Below are 7,240 nucleotides of genomic sequence, written 5' to 3'. Positions count from 1 at the left end.
AGAAGATGGAAAACTTTCAACTGCCACCTGAATCTTTGGCCAAACCAGAAGAACCATCAATCGAGTGGGATATGTGGATTGACCTTTTCCAAACGTATGTGGAAGTGTTAGAAGAAGGTAAAGCTCTCCTGCTAGCCAGTTGGTGCTACTAAAGTTTTCTTTGGGTTCAGTAGGATTGAAGAAGTTTAAAAATCTTAAACAGTGCTGCAGATATGGGTGTGTATTAAAAGGCTTTGAGGCAACCACAGGAAAGATATGGAAAACAAGAACATATTCCTTAAAAGATTTTAATTATATTCAAGAAGTCAAAAAGAGGATGAAGGGATTGAAGAATATATGTCAGCTTTAAGAGCTTTGTCAGTGTCAAGTGATTTTGAACACATTACATATGATGACGGTTTAAGAGATCACATTTTGATGAAAACATAAAGAAAATGCAAGAACAGTTATTGGTAGGGGTGAATAGTACCACTTTCAAAGTCGTAATAAATTCTGCCAGGATGATTGAATTATCATAAAAATGTGTGTATGATGTGCAGGAGGATAGCACAACGTTGTCAGCGTGTGCTATTGAGAAAAAATGTAATAGTGTTAAGATCACTGAAAAAAAGAGTAGTACACAAATTGAACATGAAGTAAGAAATAATGAATATATGAGACGGAAAAATATATCTAGTTACTTCAAGGATGGTAAGTTGAAATCGTTTGGCTAATGTTAAATTTTGCCCAGCAGTTGATTAAGTGTGTAACAACTCAAGTGGAAGGATCATTTTGGCCATGTGTTCAAGGATCAGTCGATAGTAGGAGTAAATTATGTAATGCAAGCTGAGGAGTTGGATTTGGATGAGGAATAGATACTTTGGTATTGTGGGTGCAGTGTGGTTTGGGTCGAAACAAGGGTCAGGGGAAGAGTTTGCCAAGGTTACCATGGAAGACAAATTTGTGACTGTGATGGTGGATTTGTGTGCTTGGTTCACAATGAATGGTCATGCTCTATATACAAAATACGAGGAATTCCTGTTGCTGTCAGGCATGAACAATTGCTACAGTTGCTTTATATCATCCAGAGGCAAATGGTCAGGTGAAAAGATCTAACATAATTGTTAAGGAGGCTATTCAGTTGGCCATGAAATCAGGGTTGTGTTAGAGAAGGACTTTACAGGCTACTCCATTACATACTTATGAGGCCTTGCGTCAGTTTTGCACCGCCGGTGCGTCACTTTTTGTGACGCACCAGCGGCGTAAAAAATGCGCCTTGTTGCGCCATATTTAAAAAGTGACGCATCTAGGTAGATGCGTCACTTTTTAAACCCTTGCGCCACATTATACCTGTGTCAGGTATAATGTATACAGAGGGGGCGTTCCCCCGCAAAAAGCCTCGTAATAGTGAGGCAGTGAAATCTATAAGATTCACGGCGTCATTTTTAGGATGCTGATGCATCAAAATCTTGCGCCTGCTTCACAGCAGGCGTAAGACTGACGCAAGCCCTTTCACATGGGGCTTTCCCCATGTGAAAGCAAGCATTGCTGGAGTTGCGTCACTTTTGTGACACACTCCAGCAATGCATCACTTTTGCGCTTACAGATACGTCAGAAATACTGACGTATCTGTAAGTCCTTGTGACATGATGCGTCATACATTAAATATGACGCATCATTGGTGTCGCAAGGAGTGCGCAGTGAAAAGTGACGCATCGCTGTTTTCACGCAGCGATGCGTCAATTTTCATAAATGAGGCCCAGGGTAACTCCGAGTTCTGTGACTGCGACCACTCGATTTGAATTGTTAATGGGGAGGAAAACTGTCACTAGATTGGGACCATGGTGGTTAATGAAACAACAGAAGGGGATAATTGGTGGTGCAGAAATGAAGGAACGAGTGAGAAAGCATCAAGGCAAAATGAAGTATCACATGTGGGAATTTCGTATGAAGGCCAATTGTGATTCTGGTCTGGTCTAGTTGTAGGAAGCAGGGTTTGCATTATGAAGCCGGACATAATTCCAAAGGGTCAAGCATTATGATCTGACTCACAACGAGCGAGGTATTGAAGCCTGCTATGAGAGTACAGGATGGTAGAGATTGGAATATGGGCAGAGTATCATTGTGCAGATGGAGTATAGAGGAAAGGAGTCAGGCGGATGATGAGGAGGACTATGTCTTCCTGGATGTCTGTGGTAAGGAATTATTAACTGTTCCAAAAGAATTATCTAGGCAAAGAACGAGGAGGGGGTAGCAAGATGGAAGTTTGGTCATTTTGATCTATTTTGAACTTGCAAATGTACACATTTGAGATGGCAACACAGTGTATGTAGGCTACTGGTTGTTACAGAGACTTGTATAACATTAAGCATTGTGTGTTTCATTTGAATTAGTAGATGTAGGTTTTTTTGTTTGGTATTGCGCTGTGCACGGTTTTGTGTGTGGGTTGTCTACAGGTGGGGAGTATTTAGTTGTGTTGAAAAGTAGATTTGTTGAACAAAGGGAAATATATGGTAGCTTGACAGAATTTGTAGGGGTAAAGGGTGGAAAGTAAAGTAATGATATATAATTAATAATTAATTTTAATTAAAATTAATTTTTTAATTGGTAATTAATTATGTAAAATGTGTACTGAATTTTGTAGTTGCAAGTTGTGTTATTTGTAGGGGTAAACAGTGAGAAGTAAATTAATAATAATTAACAATTAATTGTACTTAAATTAATTGTCCAATTTATAATTAAATGTGTAATTATTATAATTTGTAAGATATATTTTAGATGAAGGTAGCTGGGTTTTAAGGAATTAGGGTGAGAATTTAATTAAGAAATAATTAATAATAATAAGAAGAAGAATTAGAATAAGTTATTTATAATTAGCTCTTAATTATTAAATCGCAGGATTATATTTAATGCGGTTTTACATGCTCAAAGCTTTCATCAATCCAGTTTAATTCAAAATATTCCCTATGGAGAATTCTTGAGAAAAAAGAGAATCTGCTCGAAAGAAGAAGATTGAAATCTCAATAAAAAACAAGCCAGCATAAGATTTGAAAAACGAAAATATAATCCTGCGATTATTCAAACTGCTCTAAATTGTTCCTCAAATGTAAAAAGAATTGACTTGCTGAAAGAAAAACAAACATCAAATACTGAGGACCAAAAAATTAGATTCATCACAACTCATTCAACGGCCAATCAATCCATAACCAAAATCTTACGAAAAAATTGGCATATCCTACACATGGATCCCAAAATAGCTGAAATTGTAGGAGACCATACTAATGTTACCTATCGAAGGGCAAAAAACTTAAAAGACAAACTAATTTACAGTCATTTCCAAGATCAGAAAAAACCAGAAGCTTGGTACAAACCAAAGGGATTTTATAAATGCTCTGGTTGCAAAGTGTGTTGTATTGCCAAAACATCAAAGAACTTGAAATGACTAACAAAAAGACATGGAAAATTCAACTACTGATCAACTGTAAAACTCAATTTGTTATTTATGTTTTGGAGTGCCCGTGTTCTTTGAAATACATTGGCAGCACCAAGAAGGAACTAAAGGCTTGAATATTGGAGCATGTCCGGGCTACTATTAACACAGACAGAAGCAACGCAATGGCCAAGCACATGGAAAAGGAACACAATGGTAACTGGAAAGAACTCAAATTCTATGGAATTGAAAGTGTTGGGCCACACCAAAGAGGAGGTGATCGTGAAAAAATAATGAGACAGAAGGAATCGAAGCACATTATGAGCTTTCGAACTTTGAGCCCTCACGGGCACGACCAGGACGAGGAACTACATTGTCACCTCTAGACACTCTGATAAAGAACTGATTAACTGAAGAAACAGTGAGCACAGAACATTACCTCTCTAAGGACAATTTTAAATTTGCACGGTTACACAAAAAATTCTTTGCACTATTATGATTTATAATGAAAAATGTCCTAGCTAACGTACAGGAAAGTTTCAAGTCTATTAAGGCGGCGGAGGCGAGAATTAGGCTGTCACTTTCTCCCTTTATTGTACTCCAGCAGCCATTAAAAGGTATCAACATCTTTAAAACAAACTATATTTCCCATCAGTATCAGGGAAAATAGAAACAGAAAATGTCCCAGTCACTGTCCAATCACAGGTTCGGGATCCTCTTATCTTCCTCTGCTGGCACTCTATCCTCCTATTTCTTCCTGCGACACTGCCACAATCCTTCGTCCGTTGGTCCTGTTTGCCCGCCTCGGAACCTATGGTACAAGCAGACTAAGTAAGGCACCAGGAATTGAACTCCCAAAGCAACAGTTAGCCTCACTGTGAAAGCCATACAGCAAAGAACATCATAGCATCACTGAGGAAGTCAGTTGACATAATCAAAGTCATCGTCTACAACAGCATATTATAAAACCGTTTCATAAACATTTTACTTACTGTCCCAAAGAAGACAGGGGGGGCTAATCCTCGTATCCGCCTCCTTAATAGAATTGAAACTTTCCTGTACGTTAGCTAGGAAATATTTCATTCTATGTCAGGAGCGGAGGCTTCTGATTAGGCTAGTTCAAAGCTTACCCACCACCAAGGAAGCCAGGGACACTACTGGCTTAAAGTAAAATCTATTGGTCTGAGGACCAATCTGCAGCTTTCAGAATGTCCTCCAGACGAGCCCCCAGGGAAAAGGCCTTAGATGCCATCGCCCCTCTTACAGAATGGGCCCCAAACCGGGAAATATCTATGCCCGCTTCCTGCATGATCCAGCGCACCCACCCCGTGATAGTAGGGGACGAAACCACCCCGTGTGGTTTAGTAAGAGCAATGAACAACTGTTTGACACCCTGTGGGCGTATATCAACCGTCGCCACTTCATAGGCCTTCAGTGCCCTAACCACACATAACTTCGGGACATCCGGGAATGCAGGATACGAGATGGAGCGGGAGTTGCCCTTGGTACGTCTGGAGACATGGAAAGTAACTCCATCTGGGGTCAAGACCCGACCTGTAAGGTCCAAGGCTCTCACATCTGAAACTCTACGACACAAAATCAGACATAGCAGCATCGCTAACTTAGTTGCAATCTGTTTCCTTGACAGATATTTATTGGTCAGGCACTCTCGAAATAAGTTAAGGACCTTATTCACATCCCACAAAACTGAGTAGCGGGGTTCTGGAGGAACTGATAACCGAACCCCCCGCAGCAGTTTGCAGACCAGAGGGTGTTCCCCAATCGGGTGGTTGTCCAGCGGGGTATGACCTGCCGAGATGGCCGACCTACAGGTAATGATTGACCTATACGTCAAACCTTCCTTTGCCAGCGATGCTAAGAAATTAAGGACATGGACAATGTCTGCCCCCATTGGATCAATCTGTTGTCACAGACACCAACCACTCCACCGAGACCATGCTGATCGGTACCTCTTGTTGATACTGTCTGCCCATGATTTGGCCAACAGCGTGGCAGTGTCCTCCGAAAGTCCAGGGACTTGCCTGCTTTGCCTGTAACCCACCAGGCCATCAGACACAGGTGGCCTGTGGCCAGTAGGTGGTGAGGTTCCCCCTGAAGATTCTTGAGGAGATCTAGAATGTGGGGTAGAGGGATTGGAAAATCCCAAGAAAGTTCCATCAGAGCTGGAAGCCACGCTTGCGATCTCCAGATTGGGGTGATCACCACCAGATCCGCCTGCTGTCTCCTCACCTGGGTTGACACTCTCATGATCATCGCAAAGGGGGGAAACGCATAGCCCCTTTCCTGCCTCCAATCTTGCAGAAACTCATCCACTGCCGTCGCTTCCGGGTCCGGACGCCAACTGAAATAGCGCTTCCGCTGGGCGTCCAGACGGGAAGCAAAGAGGTCCCCTGAAAACGGACCCCATCTGTTCCCGATCGCCTCGAACACATAGGGGCGGAGTTGCCATAGGCTGGCGTCTCTCCAATGATGAGACCACCAGTCCGCTACCCAGTTGGCTGAGCCGGGAAGGTGCTCCGCCGACAGGGATATCTCGTTGGACAGGCAGTACTCCCATAGAGACCTGGCAAGGTCGGACAAAGCCCTGTACCTGGTTCCTCCCAGGTGGTTGATGTAGCGCACCGCTGCCACCTTGTCCATCTTCAGAAGGACACAGCACTGAATCCTGTCTTTCGTCCAACACCTCACCGCGAAGGAACCTGCCATTAACTCTAGGCAGTTGATGTGGTAGTCCTTCTCTGCGGATGACCATACTCCTCTGGTAGAAACAGCGCCACAGCGAGCGCCCCAGCCCAGGCCGCTGGCATCGGATTCTATCACCAAATCCGGCTTGGAACCGAAGATCGCTCGCCCGTTCCAAGCATCCATATGCTCGATCCACCATCGAAGTTCCGTCCTCGCCTCTTCTGTGAGTGGAACGACCTGGGAATAGGTAAGGCCCTTGCGGAGGTGAAAAGCCTTGAGGCGCTGGAGGGCCCGATAGTGAAGGGGCCCCGGGAATATCGCCTGAATGGAAGACGACAGGAGACCGACAACCTTGGCCCGATGTCGCAACAGAATCGTTGGGCGAGCCAGGGTGCGTCTCAGTTCGTGTTTGATCTTGGATAGTTTCCGCGAAGGTAGCAACAATGTGGCTTCCACCGAGTCTATCATGAAACCGAGGAACTGCATCCTCCGCGCTGGGAGAAGGTCCGATTTGGCCTGGTTGACGATGAATCCCAAGGACTCTAGAAGGTCGACCGCCCTTTGAAGCTAGATCAACAGCTTCCGCGGACATTCGTTCAGGAGGAGCATGTCGCCCAGATAGATGATAAGACGAATGCCCTCCGTGCGCAAGCTCTCCACCACCGGTTTCAGCACCTTGGTAAAACACCACGGAGCGGATGACAGTCCGAAAGGAAGGGAGGCAAACTCGTAAACCTGTGGACCCCACTGGAATTGAAGAAAACGCCTGTGGGGGGTGAAGATGGGGATCGTTTAGGTAGGCATCCTTCAGGTCCAGCCGGACCATCCAGTCCCCCTCCTGAAGTAGATCGCGCAGGAGGTGAATACCCTCCATCTTGAAATGGCGGTAGATAAGCCAGCCATTGAATTCCTTGAGGTTTATCACTGGGCGATAGCCCCCGTCCTGCTTCTCCACAAGAAAAATATTGCTGAGGAAGCCTCGCGGGTGCAGCTCTGCTTGCACAATAGCCCCTTTCTGTAGGAGATCCGCGACCTCTTTGTCTATCAGAGAGCATTGATCCTGCGTGAAGACGATAGGTCTGGGGCGAACGGACTGCCTGGGGAGTCCCGAGTACTCTATTTGGA

The 7,240-nt window shown here is 44.3% G+C and overlaps 1 pseudogene; it reads right to left on the bottom strand.

Moving 5' to 3' along the window:
• Positions 1-4,583: 4,583 nt before the first annotated feature.
• Positions 4,584-6,989, bottom strand: LOC147729544 (uncharacterized; annotated as a pseudogene).
• Between the last annotated feature and the right edge of the window lie 251 nt (positions 6,990-7,240).

Source organism: Lissotriton vulgaris, chromosome 2_1 (assembly GCF_964263255.1).
Source record: "Lissotriton vulgaris chromosome 2_1, aLisVul1.2, whole genome shotgun sequence".
Classification (NCBI taxonomy): domain Eukaryota; kingdom Metazoa; phylum Chordata; class Amphibia; order Caudata; family Salamandridae; genus Lissotriton; species Lissotriton vulgaris.
Note: the sequence above shows the minus strand (reverse complement) of the source record. Positions and strands in the feature narration are given on the sequence as shown.